We start from the raw sequence: 16,375 nt of genomic DNA on the forward strand, positions 1-16,375 counted from the left end.
ATTGGAGACAACATTTGTGTTATTTTTTCGTAGCTGTTGGATGTTTCAATAAGTAATGAATTGATTTAACTAAATTATATGGAAATCAATTAAAAACACATGCTTCGAGTACAAAAATATATAATATGGTACGTCAGAAAAATAAAAATTATCTGAATAACAACCGACTACGCATTATATAGAACTTAATTATATCATTATCAATCTCATACATTAGAGTTACAAACTTACAAAACAAACATCAACATCCTAATGATTACATACACATACCCCCCCCCCCCCCCTCCCCCTCCCCCTACCCCCTATAAATGCCAATATTTTGATCCCATCATTCAATCAATTCCATCAATGATGTTTCCGAATTTCATGCTAAAATTACCACCTTGATCTTATAAGTTTAGAAAGTGGACACTTTCTCCCTTCATCCCAAACTTCTTTCAACTCAGTACATAATCATGTCAGCAGAAGCCAAGATAGGTTGACAGGCGTAAAGAAAACTCAGTGAGTTGTTGATAAACTCGTCGCCGAACTCAGTGTCACTTCCCACGTACTGTTCCTCCGCAAACCCACTTCCGGCGTCAATTGGTTGTTTCATGACGGCAATGATCTCGTTGAGAGAGTGAAGCCGATGGCTGAGCTCCGCCACCTGAGCTCTCAGCACCGAGTTCTCAGCCTCCACACTCATAAAATGCTGTGTGATCATACTGATACTAGACATTACCTGGTTATTCTCCTTCCTGAGTTGACTCAGCTGAGTCATCAAATCGTCCATGTGCTTTTGCTTCCTCATCCTCGATCTTCTTGCTGATTCTCTGTTAGAAATCATTCTTCTCCTTTTCCTTTGATCCATTTCTCCTTGAAGATCTGAACCACCAGACGACGTCGTTGTGCCACTAGAGGAAGCCATGAAAATTACTAAAAGTGGAAACTTTAATCAGGAAACTTAAAACTGAAGATTTTGAGAGAGAAATGACAAGACCCAGAGGTAATTAAGGTTTAGTTTAATTATATGATTACTTATAGATCTAAATATAGATAGATATAGAACGATAGATTTATATAGGGGTTAGTTTATAGAGGAAGAATCATGAAATGTAATAAAACCAGTAGAGGAAGACAACTGAGAAAGATTGAACTAGATGGGTTCTGCGCCAATAAGTGGAATTGATCATACACCCGGAAGTAAACAGTTCACTAAGAATTTGAGACATGTATTTCAAACATTAAGGAGAATAAATTAAACATGAATCTTGGCTAAAAACCCCTTCAGGAAAGAAGGAAGTCGGAAAGATGAAAAGAACAAGAGGGGCTTGCAAAACCCCAGATTATAATTGGGGAATTGAAAGACAAGAGGCCAAGAATATTTGATTTTAAAGACAGGCTTTTGGTAAGCTTGAATTTAAAGGAAACAGACTTCCACAAGAACAAAGAATGGAGATGGAGATAAAGGATGTGGGGAAGAGGAGATAGAGAAAGGGAAGAGACTAGGGAAGGATCGTTGTTAGCATTTATAGGAAAGATTAGCAAAAGGAAACGGAATATATATATATATATATATATTTTCTACAACTATTGTATGTATGTATGTATGCACCAATAAAAATTTGACAATAAAATAATCATTAATTAAATTAATAAGGGTAGATTAATAGTATTATATATATATATATGTATTAATTAATATCCAAAATTAACAATTGATATCCCTTTATTCAAGGGATCGGTTTTATTTACCTATTAAAACCCGACGCCACCTATAAACACCACCACCCGTTACTCTTATTTCTCTAAAAACGCCGGCCAGACCATCAATCGACTCCTATACCACCACCACCGTCATCTCCATGTATAAACCCTAAGGTATCTTTCGTCTGTTCCTAATCATATTCACACACCACCGCCAACACAAGGGAGACACACAAAAGCACATATTATGTTCTTCGTATCAATCAATCGACTTGGAGCCATGGATTTTGTTCTATTTCAAAAGCTAATCAGCGTTTTTAATACTTAACGATATTTTTTTTATCTTTTTGTAGAATTTCTAAACTAAGCATTTATCGAATGCAATTTTGGTTTTGAATTGTTAAATTCATAGAATATAAGATAAGGAACAAACATATTAGAGTCGATTGCTTCAAACCTTATGCATTTTTATATTAAAAGAAGATTTTGTTGACAAACATTAATGATATCTTTATGGTTCACATTTGGACTCAATTTTGTACGAGGATGATTCTAATCTGCTCTAATAAATGAAAATCCATTTTGCCACATGTCAATCTCTCATAAGTTTTAATACTTGTCGTTTTGTGGTATTTTTGAAATTAATAGTATCCACATGTCAATTTCTAGGTTTTTTTAATTTTTAAAATTAAAAAGCCACATAATACATATAATATATAAATAAAGTATTAAATGTAATAAATATGATCATAAATTGCAATAAATATGTTTTTTCCTTCCTTATTTTAAAATTTAATTTTTAAAAAATACTTAATTTCTACATTTTGATATTTAATTTTTTTATTTAACCCATGTAATACATGTGTCTCACACCTAGTTGTAATTTGCATAACTATTCGTGTAATTATAGTTATAATCAAGTATATGATTTTTCATTATTAAGTCACATTAATCATTTTAAAAACGCTCATCAATTTTCACTCTCCTTCGTGTGTATGTGTGTATGTATATATATATATATATATATATATATATATATATATATATATATATATATATGAGATTATTTAATTATTATTTTTTTTAACCGTTGTACAATTTTCACTCTCCTAATTGTTGGATTAGTGTCTAAGCCCGTAACTATATTTGGTAAGTACTTGACCCGGTTGTGCATGGTCCTTTTGAGTTGCCTTCACCACAGCAACTTGACAGGGTGATTTATAAAGAGAGAAGAGATATTATTATATTAATTAATATATTATGAGAATAATATATTAAATGAATAATAATATTATTTAATTAATATTAGTCATAAATTAATTAGGAATTAATTTGGTGACTAAAAGAGGTTAATTGAATAAAGGGGCTTAAACTGTCAACTGTGTGATAGTTGTGTTTTTGGGCTATGAATCCTTATAGAACTAGGGGTGGCCGAAATTAAGGAGTATGGGCTCCTTGAATTCGTCCAAGCCTTACTCTAGAAGGATCCTTGGATTGCTTAAGGCCTAAGTTATTCAATTAGGGTTAAGGATGTAACCCTAGTAGCTCATAGTATAAATAGACCCTATGGGTTGGAGAAATCGGCCACCTTGCTTCCTTGGGAATCCTAGAGCGATTTCTACACCTCTCCTCTCACTCCAAATCAACTTCTTGCTAGTTGGTGTTTGTAAGCCATTAGAGGAGTGACAATTGTGACTCTAAGCTCCAAGAACAAGAAGATTCAAGCAAGCAATCAAAAGGTATTCATCTAGATCTGATTTCATATGTTATGTTTCAATTGTATACACTAAATCTAGCATTGAAAGTCTTGGATACTTTGCATGTTCAATTAGAGAAACCTAGATCCAAGCATTAGGGTTTGCATGTGCACAAAGGAAAGTTCTTATGGCTCAAACCCATCAGTGGTATCAGAGCTTAGATTGATTTCTATTGAATTGATGCTTTGTTTGATTGTTCTTGCCATGAAAAATCGATTTTTTGTGCCCCTGACTGACAGACTCGACGAGTCCCATTGTGGACTCGGCGAGTAGCATGAACTCGGCGAGTCCAAGCGTCTGTCAGAGTGATTTTCGGGATTTCTTGTTGGTTTGCTTGAGGATTCTTGCCTTAATCGTTTTGGGTCAATAAAATACGAATTTTATCATATATTTGACTATATCCTTGACAAAACAAAAGATAATTACCATTTAGTTAAATAATAATTTCCTTATGTGATAATAATTGATTATTTGAATTAATTGGTGGATTGTCTTGCAAGTAATATTGACTAGGTCAAATTTAGATAATCACTAAATTAATTAGTTGATTTATATTATTTGCTATTTGATCATTTATGTTTTGAAAAGTTCAAAACTTGTCCTCAAGTTTTGAAATTTAAAGTTTTGTGATTAAAAGTTTTAATTTGGACCTTTTAAATTTCAAACCTTAGAATTTTACAAGTTTTAAAAATTCAACCTTATACTTATAGTATTATAAGATTAATATATATACGTATAACTTAAATGCTAGTCTTACCGTTAGTAGGCCTCATTCACGAAGTCGATCTATAAGGGGGGTATAAGATTATGGCCTATAAAATGGCCGTTTAATGGGTGTCCATTCTCACCCACCGCTTCCTTGATTGGTGGAGGGTCGTTAGCCGAACGGGTAGGATCGGGCAAACCTTTCCTCATTAAAAGTATAATGAATCTATATAAAGTAACTAAAACGTTTTCATAAAATTCCCAATCTTAGTTATTTTAGGCAAAAGTGAATTGATGCAATTCCATGAAATTACACTTTGTACCCTTGTTAAGACGTTAATGGAGCATGTGTGGATAACTGGCACATTAATTGGGTTCTAAGCAATGGTAGCAAAGGGTGACTCATTGTTTGTCATAGTTCGATGGAGCGTGTGTGGTTAACCAGCACATCGAATAGGTGACTGTAACAATGAGGGCACCATGTACATTTGCATGGTTATTCACACCCACTTTGTGATCCTCGGCATCCCAGTCACAAACGAGAGGGGCATATCGAGATTTAAACATGTCATTGAAAAGTTCAATGTATCTCAAAAGATCTAGGAGTTTTCAATACATTTAAAACCTAATTTCTTTTTCGTTTTTCATGGAGGAGAATTAGTGAATCAACATTCACTTGCCTTCAAATTATTTACTTGTTAGATTACGGCATCCCTTTCTAATTTGTAAATAATGTTGTTGGTTCCTAGCCCTAATTTCTCATTTGGGTGATTAATTGGGGAAATTCATTTCTAATCAACTTTGTCCTTTTCAGATGTCGAACGCAAACAACAACGCTTCTGGGTTAAACTCCTCTGGTTCATTCTCACTCATGAACTTGTGTGGGAAAGTGATCTTCGATGGGACCAATTTCAGTAATTGGATCCGCAACATTCGCATGGTCACTCGCTACGAGGACAAAGAATATGTCCTCGACGGGAAGCTAAAGGATATTGATATCGAAACTGCTACTGCCGATGAGATCGCGGCCTACGAGGCCTACGAGCGTGATGCCACGAAAGTCCATTGCATCATGCTCGTGACTATGACTGCTGAACTCCAAAAGTCCTATGAGGACAAGTACCCCTATGAGATGCATCAGGTTCTGCTGGAACGTTACCACCAGAGCGCTAGGCAAGAGAGGTATGAGATCATCACTTCGATGATCACTACCATAATGAGCAATGGAGAGTCCCTTACTGCCCATCTACAAAAGATGCAGAGATATGTTGATCGCCTGCTGAAGTTGAATGTGAACTTCCATGAAGAGCTGGCAATTGACATCATCCTTCACTCATTGCCTTCCTGCTATAGCCAGTTCCGCATGACCTACCACATGAATAAGGAAGAGGTCTCCTTGAGCAAGCTTCAGGGCTTGTTAAGAACTGCTGAGAGCAACCTCAAGGATAAATCTGTTGCATCACCTCCAACTCCAGCTGCTGCCCCTGTCTTGGCAATAGGGCAAGGGAAGGGTAAGAAGAGGAAGGCCTCCTCAAGGGGCCACGACAAGGGAAAGTCCCAAGATGGCACCTCTTCTAGTGGAACCAAAGTTGGTTCTGCTAAACCCAACTCAAACCCTAAAGAGGCAGAGTGCCACCACTGCCACAAGATAGGGCATTGGAAGAGAAGCTGCCCAGAATATCTGCAAGCCATCAAGGATGGAAAGATCAAGCCATCTTTCGCAGGTATTTACACAATTAAATCTAATAATTTATCACATGCTACTTGGGTTCTTGATACAGGATGTGGTTTTCACATATGTTCTGATTTGCAGGGACTAAAAGGAAATAGGGATGTGGAGCGTGGAAGGATGAATCTGATCATGGGAAACAGAAGATCGTCGCATGTGACCAAGATTAGAGTTTATTCCTTAGTGCTTAGTAATGGTTTAGATTTAAATTTGAATAATTGTTGCTATTCGCCAGATATGGCTATAAACATCATTTCATTTCATGGTTTATATAAACAAGGTTTTAGATATTCATTTGATAATGAAAAGGGTTCTATTTATGCTTATTTTAATAATGTTTATATTTTGAAGCATTTCCTTGTAATGGAATATATGAAACTGTGATGGTTGTAGACAATTTAGGAAATGATGTGTAGTGTGTGGATTCTTCCAATAGTATGGATAAAGCATGCTTGTGGCATTGTCGTCTAGGACATGTCAACAAGAAACGCATAGCCCAACTCCAAAAGGATGGAGTGTTGGAGTCATTCGACCTTAGGGACGATGACGTGTGCGAGTCTTGTTTACTTGGAAAGATGACCAAGTCACCCTTCACTGGCACTTGTGCGAGGGGTGAGGATTTATTGGATCTCATACATACAGATGTATGTGGATCCTTTAGATCCACCACAAGGGACGCGAATCGCTTCTATGTGACTTTCACAGACGATTATAGCAGATATGGGTATATCTACTTAATCAAGCACAAGTCAGAAACCTTTGAAAAGTTCAAAGAGTTTAAACAAGAAGTAGAGAATCAGTTGGGCAGGAAAATCAAGATGCTTCGATCTGATCGAGGTGGAGAGTACCTAAGTCTTGAGTTCCATGACTACCTCAAGGAATGTGGAATAGTTTCACAATTGACGCCGCCTAGGACACCATAATTGAATGGTGTAGCTGAGAGGCGTAATCGAACCTTGCTGGACATGGTTCGTTCCATGATGAGTCGTGCTTCACTACCTATCTCATTCTGGGGGTATGCCTTAGAGACTGCCGCCCATATCCTTAACTTAGTACCTACGAAGAAGGTTGCCAAAACACCTTACGAGATGTGGACAGGGAAGGCTCCCTCATTGGCACATATCAAGGTTTGGGGTTGCGAAGTTTTCGTAAGACGAGAAACTCACGACAAAGTCGAACCTCGTAGTGAGCGATGTATTTTCATTGGCTACCCACATAAATCCTTTGGATATCTCTTCTACAGACCGAGTGACAATGTAGTATTCGTTGCGAGGAGAGGGGTTTTCCGAGAGCGAGAACTCATAAGCCAAGGAGACAGTGGGAGGCAAATCGATCTTGAAGAGCTTCAAGAATCGAGCGATGAAGGAACCTCTAACACTGGCGCTCAACCCGAGGAGGAAACTCCGGTTGAACCGACTGACGAGTCCTTACCACTTAGACGTTCCGAAAGGGTTAGTGTTCCACCCCAGTTTTATGGTTTTCATATTACTATGGAAGGGGATACGTTCATTAGTGATAGTACACTGGTGAATATGGAAGAACCTAACAGCTATAAGGAAGTCATGGCAGGCCCAGAGTCTGCAAAATGGAAAGAGGCTATGGACAACGAGATTCAATCCATGTATGACAACCAAGTTTGGAATTTGGTTGACAATGTACCAGGTCGTAAGACGGTCGGGTACAAGTGGATCTTCAAGAAGAAGACTGACGTGGATGGAAACGTGCACACTTATAAAGCGCGATTGGTTGCGAAGGGTTTCACTCAAACTCCTGGAGTTGACTACGACGAAACCTTCTCACCAGTTGCGAAGATAAAGTCTATCAGGGTAATGCTGGCCATTGCTGCATTTCATGACTATGAAATATGGCAGATGGATGTCAAAACCGCTTTCCTTAATGGGAAGTTGGCTGAGGATGTTTACATGGATCAGCCAGAGGGTTTTGTCAATGCGAAGCATCCCAACAGAGTGTGTAAGCTTGAGAAGTCCATTTATGGACTTAAGCAGGCGTCTCGCAGATGGAATCTTTGTTTTGACGAAAAGGTCAAAGAGTTTGGTTTTCTGCGAAGCGAAGATGAATCATGTGTATATATCAAAGCCAGTAGGAGTGTAGTAAGCTTTCTCGAATTGTATGTCGGCGACATACTACTCATAGGAAACGATATCCCGACACTGCAGGAGGTTAAGTCCTGGCTCGGGAAGTGCTTCGCTATGAAGGACCTCGGAGAGGCTTCCTATATTCTGGGAATAAGGATAGTAAGAGTCAGAAGTAAGAGACTAATAGGACTTAGATAGAATACTTACTTGGACAAGGTACTAAAACGTTTTAGTATGGAGAATTCGAAGAAAGGGGAGTTACCAATCCAGAGTAATGCCAAGTTGAGTAAGACTCAAAGTCCGAGTACTGAGGTCGAGATAGCAGAGATGAGCCGAGTACCATACGCTTCCGCAGTTGGCTCAATCATGTATGCTATGACTTGTACTCGTCCTGATGTAGCCTTCGCTTTGAGCATGGTCAGTAGATATCAAGGGAACCCTGGCAGAGCGCATTGGATCGCAGTCAAGAATATTCTTAAGTACCTTCGGAGGACCAAGGAATGGTTTCTAGTCCTCGGTGGGAGTGATGACTTAAAGGTGAAAGGGTACAGTGACGCCAGTTTTCAGACCGACAGGGACAACTACCGTTCGCAGTCGGGCTGGATCTTTACTCTCAATGGAGGAGCAGTGACTTGGAAGAGTTCCAAGTAGGAAACCGTAGCTGATTCAACGTGCGAATCAGAGTACATTGCGGCGAGCGAAGCGTCAAAGGAGGCGATATGGCTGAAGAACTTCATTGGAGACCTTGGAGTTGTGCCAGCTATAAAGGAGCCTATGGAGATTTTCTGTGATAATGAAGGAGTGGTTGCCTTAACCAAGGAACCAAGAGATCATGGTAGATCTCGACATATCGACAGAAAATATCACTTTATTCGACATCGGGTGGAAGAAGGACTCCTCGTAGTAAAGAGGGTATCGTCAGAGGATAACCCAGCAGATCCGCTTACGAAGGGACTGAGCAGGGTTAAGCATTTGCAGCACGCTAAGAGCATCGGGCTGAAGGAAGATATTAGTTTAGATTAGATAGTTTGGAAACATGTAATAGATTAGTTGTTATTAACATTTGATGATTAAATAAAGGAGTATTATTTATTAGTCATGTTACTGTCTTATGTTAATCTTTTACCTATTGTTTCATTTTGCATGTTTTGACTTCTTGAATAATTGAATTATTTGATAATAATCGAATTATTCAAACGGTCCACAGTCGTTCATATGTTGGAAGTAGATACGAATGAAGATTGTCATGAATTGGTGTGTAGATTGTCTAAAGTGTATTAGACATAGCAAAAGTTTGCTGCAACATTCATGAGTGCTTATGAACTTGTTTTGAGCATTGGAATAAACCCACACTTGCTGGAATCACTTCATGAAATTTATCACGAGTGATCGCAAGATGGTAATATCATATGGTCTTAAAACGTAGATATATGGTTTATTGTTTGTTAATTGGTTGTGCATTGATAATGTGTAAACGCATTAGTAACTTGATGTTATAAAACGTATTGTTGTGTATAATTTGATTAGTGGATAATAGATGCATATAAGTCGAAGTTTATCTGTTCCTTTTATCCTGAGAGGATAAAAAAGGTATAACAGGGCCCCTCGATGATTTGATTTGACTTATGTGCTAGGCCCGGTCAGGACTGAATTGATGTGTTCAATTAAGTTCTATGTCAAATGAATCTGAGATCGAGAAACCAATTGCTGGACAATAAGTATGACCATGTTCCATGTGATTGTCCACACGATATCTAGAACAGAGGATTATACGATCCCTTATATGAAGGACAGGTTACTGATAAGATCAGAGTTTGACAGCGTCTTTGAGAGCTACGATTGCTAATCGGATTAGGTTTGCATTTATAGTTACTAGACTTATCCAAGTGGGAGACTGTTGGATTAGTGTCTAAGCCCGTAACTATATTTGGTAAGTACTTGACCCGGTTGTGCATGGTCCTTTTGGGTTGCCTTCACCACAGCAACTTGACAGGATTATTTATAAAGAGAGAAGAGATATTATTATATTAATTAATATACTATAAGAATAATATATTAAAGGAATAATAATATTATTTAATTAATATTAGTCATAAATTAATTAGGAATTAATTTGGTGACTAAAAGAGGTTAATTAAATAAAGGGGCTTAAACTGTCAACTGTGTGATAGTTGTGTTTTTGGGCTATGAATCCTTATAGAACTAGGGGTGGCCGAAATTAAGGAGTATAGGCTCCTTGAATTCGTCCAAGCCTTACTCTAGAAGGATCCTTGGATTGCTTAAGGCCTAAGTTATTCAATTAGGGTTAAGGATGTAACCCTAGTAGCTCATAGTATAAATAGACCCTATGGGTTGGAGAAATCGGCCACCTTGCTTCCTTGGGAACCCTAGAGCCGATTTCTACACCTCTCCTTTCACTCCAAATCAACCTCTTGCTAGTTGGTGTTTGTAAGCCATTAGAGGAGTGACAATTGTGACTCTGAGCTCCAAGAACAAGAAGATTCAAGCAAGCAATCAAAAGGTATTCATCTAGATCTGATTTCATATGTTATGTTTCAATTGTATTCACTAGATCTAGCATTGAAAGTCTTGGATACTTTGCATGTTCAATTAGAGAAACCTAGATCCAAGAATTAGGGTTTGCATGTGCACATAAGAAAGTTCTTATGGCTCAAACCCATCACTAATCGTATTCACACACAAATGAATCAGATTCGACTAATACGACTGATTTACAGTCCCTTGAACAGGGTCTGTTCGGGCCAAATTTTCAACACAAATTTTTAGTTTTTATTTTTGATGCATGATACGATTGCTCAACATTCAAGAATGATTCAAGAATGTCTAGAACTTATTTTCATGGCAGAATTCTTACAGAATGCAAATTTCTATAATTTGATTTCATGACATTCTCATAGAATATAATTTTTATCAAAGGTACATTTTAATGGTTGTAGATAGTAATCAATTTAACTAAAATTTCACATGATTTTAAATTACTAGGTATTTTTTTATTAATTTATAATGCAATTTGATTGTATCGAACAAGGGAGCTTTTGACTTAGAAACTTTGAGGCCTTTTTGAATTGTTATAGTTGATTAAAGGCCACATGCAGTGATAAAAGTAAATACACTTCTTCATACACTTCGGTTTTTGATCAAGTGATTTGAGGATTACATTCTATTAGAATAAATCACAATTCTTTAATATCTACTACATTTTATCAAAATTTATAGTTTTTATTCTCTTAAAATGCACTTGATTTTTTAATATTTGAAAGTTAATATTGTTTTCTTTGTGGATTTAGGTCTTGAAGAGGCTGCCACTTATGTGGAAAATGAAAAAACATTGAGAACGAGAGTGTATTCTAGCAGAATGTATTCTGTCAGACTGTATAAAGTGTTTCTTAACAATAATATTCTTTTGGGATGAATTAGTGTTTTTGTTAGATTTTGATATTTGTTTTTTTTTTTTTCTTAACCAATCTTAGTTTTAATTTTTAAGAATAAATATAATTCTTAAACCATGAACATATTGATTACGACTAATCTGAAATTATTCATCATGTTCATCCATGAACATATTAATTTAATTAGTTTATTATAAGGTTATTATGATTAGATAATCATCCAAATATCCTTAATGTTCGAAAATCATCATTTTTTACTATATGAATTCATTGATCCTTAATGGTTTGCGTCATGCACATAACCTGTTTGTTAAAATGTTTTTGACCTTAATTTCAAGTAAAAATATGTTTAGCCTTTAGTATAATACAAATTACAACTTGAGTGGATTGCTTAAAATCAAGAAGAGGGAGGAATAGTTGATTATGTTTAAGTGATAATTCTACAAGTCTAACACACTTCTTTAATTCAACTGTGTAATGTTCAAACAGAAAATGAAGGATGAGTTACATGATGTAAATTTGTTCTATACCCATAAAACTTTCCTATATATTTGGAATTTAAAACACGTAATTATACATGTTAACTTATAATCTTACTATATCTTAAGTTCTAGGTTCTATTTTATAAAAAGAGAACATAGTTTTTTATAAATAGGAAAGAAATCAAAATCAAAGATTGAGATTCAATGCTTGGATTCACCATCGATTGAACACAAGAGGTTTGAATTTCAAAACTGAATTTATTACATCGAACAAATAGATAAAAAAACAATGCATCAATCATATGCATAATATTTTTTTTCTAGTTTTTTACTTCAAATTAATAATTTTTCAATCTCTTTAATCCAAACAATATACCTTTTGTGTTTACAGGATCTTCGACTTGTGAGAGACAAATTTACTCATGTCTCAAGTGGATTTGCATTTGTACATTTTCATTCGGTAAGTTTATAGACTTCTCACTTGTCTTGCTGATGCAAAAAATAGCCAATATACACTTACTTCCTTGTCTTAGGATAATTTCTCAGCAAAATTTATTATTTTTCCCTATCTATCCAACCTTGTAAATCGGCCATACAAACTCTGATTTGGGCAAACTTTATATCGTTAGAAATCTTGTTAGGAGTACCAGAAGTTCCATATTATTTTTTTCATCTGAATATGTCTAGAACGGGAGTTATTCAGCTGTGAACATGGCAAGTCGGAATATTATAGCATTTCAAGTGTTTGAACAACCAACTTCAAACGACCATATCTCATTCATTACATATCCATTTTGTCTAATTCTTTTTCTAGTGTACTCTTCGTTTTGTAGACTACAACGTTAATTTATAATGTTCTTTATATTTATCTATGAATATCGACTTATTAAGCTCCAAATTTGACATGTTGTAGCTGTCAAATTCTCAAATCAGTTTTTTATTAATTTTTGTCCAACTTTGCAACCAAGTAGATTTTTCATATGAACTCCTTCTAAGCTGATTGTTTTTGCTATTGCTTCATTTTCAAGTCCACTATAAGTTACCTTTGTACCCTTTTTCCTTTCCTTTCCTTTAGGGTTGACTTTTATGGTCTCAAAGAAGGCATTTTATCACTTTTACATGGAATTACAAATTTAATATTCTTTTCCACTTTTGCCCTTGAACTTAATCCATTACACCATAAGAATATAAAACTCATATAACTTGTACAATGGTGACACAATTACTATTATATTATTTGTTGGTTATGTAAAATAATCAATTTACCCTCTTTGACCATTTTGCCCTTTATTGCTATTTGTCAATTTCCAACTTATTTCCTTTTCTTTCACACATTCTAAACATCCAGATTTTGGGATGTAACACATATTTATATAGTTATTCATATGCATATACATATAATTATTCTTATGCATATGTATATGTATATGTATATGCATATGCATATGTATACGCATATATTTATTTATATTTATATGTATATCTATATGCTTACATTTATGCGTGTGTGTGTATATATATATATATATATATATATATATATATAGAGCACCTGGCTCTGCCCATTCACAAGGACTCGATTTTATGTCCAAACATCACATGCCAACAGATGTGGTCACGTGGTCAACGAGAACTTATAATCGGGGACCGACAAACTGGAAAAACAGCTATTGCTATCGGTATATATATATATATATATATATATATATATATATATATATATATATATATATATATATAGAGAGAGAGAGAGAGAGAGAGAGAGAGAGAGAGAAAGGCATTAAAAGTGTGTTTTTTTAAATATGCATGTGCATATGCACTTGTTTTTTAAAAATATGCATATACACAAAAGAAAACTATACTTTAATACTTCTATGATTCATTTAGGGAGTTTAGTCAACTTAATGACCATTTTAATGGAATCAACCATTCCATTCTTTCTCCTATTAATATCATTACATATAATCTTCATATTTAGTTTTTTTTTCCTCCATTAAACGACCAAGTTTTTCTTAATTTTTTCTTTCATTAACAAACAAAACTATACTCCAATCCTCCAAAGAGCAAACATCTACTTCCTAAGTATATGCATATCCATATTTTTTTAAGTATGCATATACTTATTCTTATTCATATGTCATATTATGCATATACATATGTATATACTTATTCATATCCATACGCATCTACTTATGAATATGCATATACATGTACTTATGCATATGTATATGCATATACATATACATATGCATATGTCATATACATATGCATATGTATATGCATATGCATAAGCATAATCATATTATACACATGAATATGCATATGCATATACTTATTCTTATACATATGCATATGTATATGTATATGCATATATTGATTCATATTTATATGCATATGTATATGCTTATTCTTATGCATATGTCATATTATACATATGAATATGCATATGCATATACATATGCATATGCATATGTATATACTTATTTTTATGTGTATGCATATGTATAAGCATAATCATATATATTTAATTGCCTTATACATATACTTATTCTTATGCATATGCATATGCATATGTATATGCGTATACATATGCATATGTATGTGCATATATTTATTCATATTTATATGTTATGTATATTCTTACTCTTATGCATATATATATATAGAGGCATTAAAAGTGTTTTTTTTAAATATGCATATGCACATGTTTTTTTAAAAATAGGCATATACAAAAGAATATATGAATATGCATTAGAAATGCATTTTTTTGAAAAATCTTTTTTTAAATATTAAGTTCGAAATGTAATGAATATTTTCGCTGATTAAAAAACATTTTTTTTTTAAATAAGTGAAAATATACCTTATATTTTGAAATTAAGATTAAAAAAAAAGAATTTTACAAAAAATGCATTTTTAATGCATATTCATATTTTTTTTTTGTGTAAATATACATTTTCACAAAATGTGCATATGTACATGCATATAAATTTTTTATTCAAAATTCTTTTTTACATTTGTCTTAGATATATGTATGTACATTCACATGTGAAATTTGATACCTAAATTCATTATAGATAAAAAGTTTGTTGGTTCTCTCCCTCAATTTAGTTCTCCATTGATCTTGTCTCTCTCTCTCTCTCTCTCTGTATATATATATATATATATATATATATATATATATATATATATATATATATATATATGACAATATTGCAAGAATGGTCCCCATGGAATGTTAAAAATTATCACTTTGACCCAAACAGGTTTGGATTAGCACTAATGGTCAAAAAGTTTCCATTTTGTTGTGATTTTGGTCCAAAACGCTTTAAAATGACGAATTTGCCCCTTTCTATTTTTTTGCTTTTCTTTTTGTTATTTAATTACCTTCCTTAGCAAAAAATGAAAAGAATCTCTCTCTCTCTCTTTCTCTCTCTCTCTCTCTCTCTTGTTGGGAAGCCTGAACACCACCGTCGGAAAAAGATAAACGACACCAGATCGAAGCTCTGGCAGCTAAACCCTAACCCTAAAAGTTTCAGGTGGTGGCGTACAGATCTAAACTAAGGTTTCTCGCGGCGGCGACCTCTGAAAACCCTAAGATTTCAGGAACCGAGAATGGCAACAACCTCTGAAAACCATAAGGTCTCCCTCTTTCCTTTTTCAAACCCGATTGAAGCTCACCTGAGGGTCATTTGAGGGAGCCAAGAGGGTCGAGAGACGATGGGGACGGTTGGAAACGGTGGTGAAGAGGGGTGGCAGTCGGTGTTTCCAGTGGCCTTTCCTCTATTGTAGTGGCCTCGTTAGGGTCTGTAATGGCGTCTAGAGGCAGTAACAGACCAAGGTGATGGTAGGGGCTGCCGGTGGTTTGGTCATCATCTTTGTGTTATGGTCTGTAAAGACGAAGCTCGTCGATTCTCACGAGGTGGCGGATCTAAAACCCTCGTTTCAGAGATGGAACAACAATTAGGCTTCTCCCCTCTCTTTCACACTCTCTCTCTCTCAGAAGCTCGTCTGTAAACCATTTGATTGTGTTGAGAAACAGATTAACGGGAAAAGTTGTTTTTAATAATGGAGATTACAATTAGGGTTTCTTTATTCTGCATATCATTAAGAGGAAGAAGGCAATGAAGATGTGGGGGCAGCAATGAAGCGATATATATATATATATATATATATATATATATATATATATATATATATATATATATATATATATATAGAGAGAGAGAGAGAGAGAGGTGAGAGTGAGAGAGAGAGAGAGAATATAAGAGAGAGAGAGAGAGAATCTCTTTTTTATTCTTCTTTTAATTATAAAACTATTTAAATAAATAAAAAAAGTAAAAAAGTAAAAACAAATGCCAAAATGGTCATTATAAACAAATAAATAAATTGGACCAAAGTGGCAAGAAAATAAAAATCTTTGGACCATGAGTGCTTGTCTAAACTTTTTTGGCCCAAAGTGGCAATTTCCACCTAACCACAGCGACCATTCTTACAATTTTGTCTATATATA

General features: G+C 34.8%; 1 pseudogene; it reads right to left on the reverse strand.

The window, feature by feature from the left end:
* Positions 1-294: 294 nt before the first annotated feature.
* On the reverse strand, positions 295-1,501 carry LOC145125251 (bZIP transcription factor 44 pseudogene; annotated as a pseudogene).
* Positions 1,502-16,375: the final 14,874 nt, after the last annotated feature.

This window comes from Lactuca virosa, chromosome 7, assembly GCF_052849685.1.
Source record: "Lactuca virosa cultivar CGN04683 chromosome 7, Lactuca_virosa_CGN04683_v6, whole genome shotgun sequence".
NCBI classification, from domain to species: domain Eukaryota; kingdom Viridiplantae; phylum Streptophyta; class Magnoliopsida; order Asterales; family Asteraceae; genus Lactuca; species Lactuca virosa.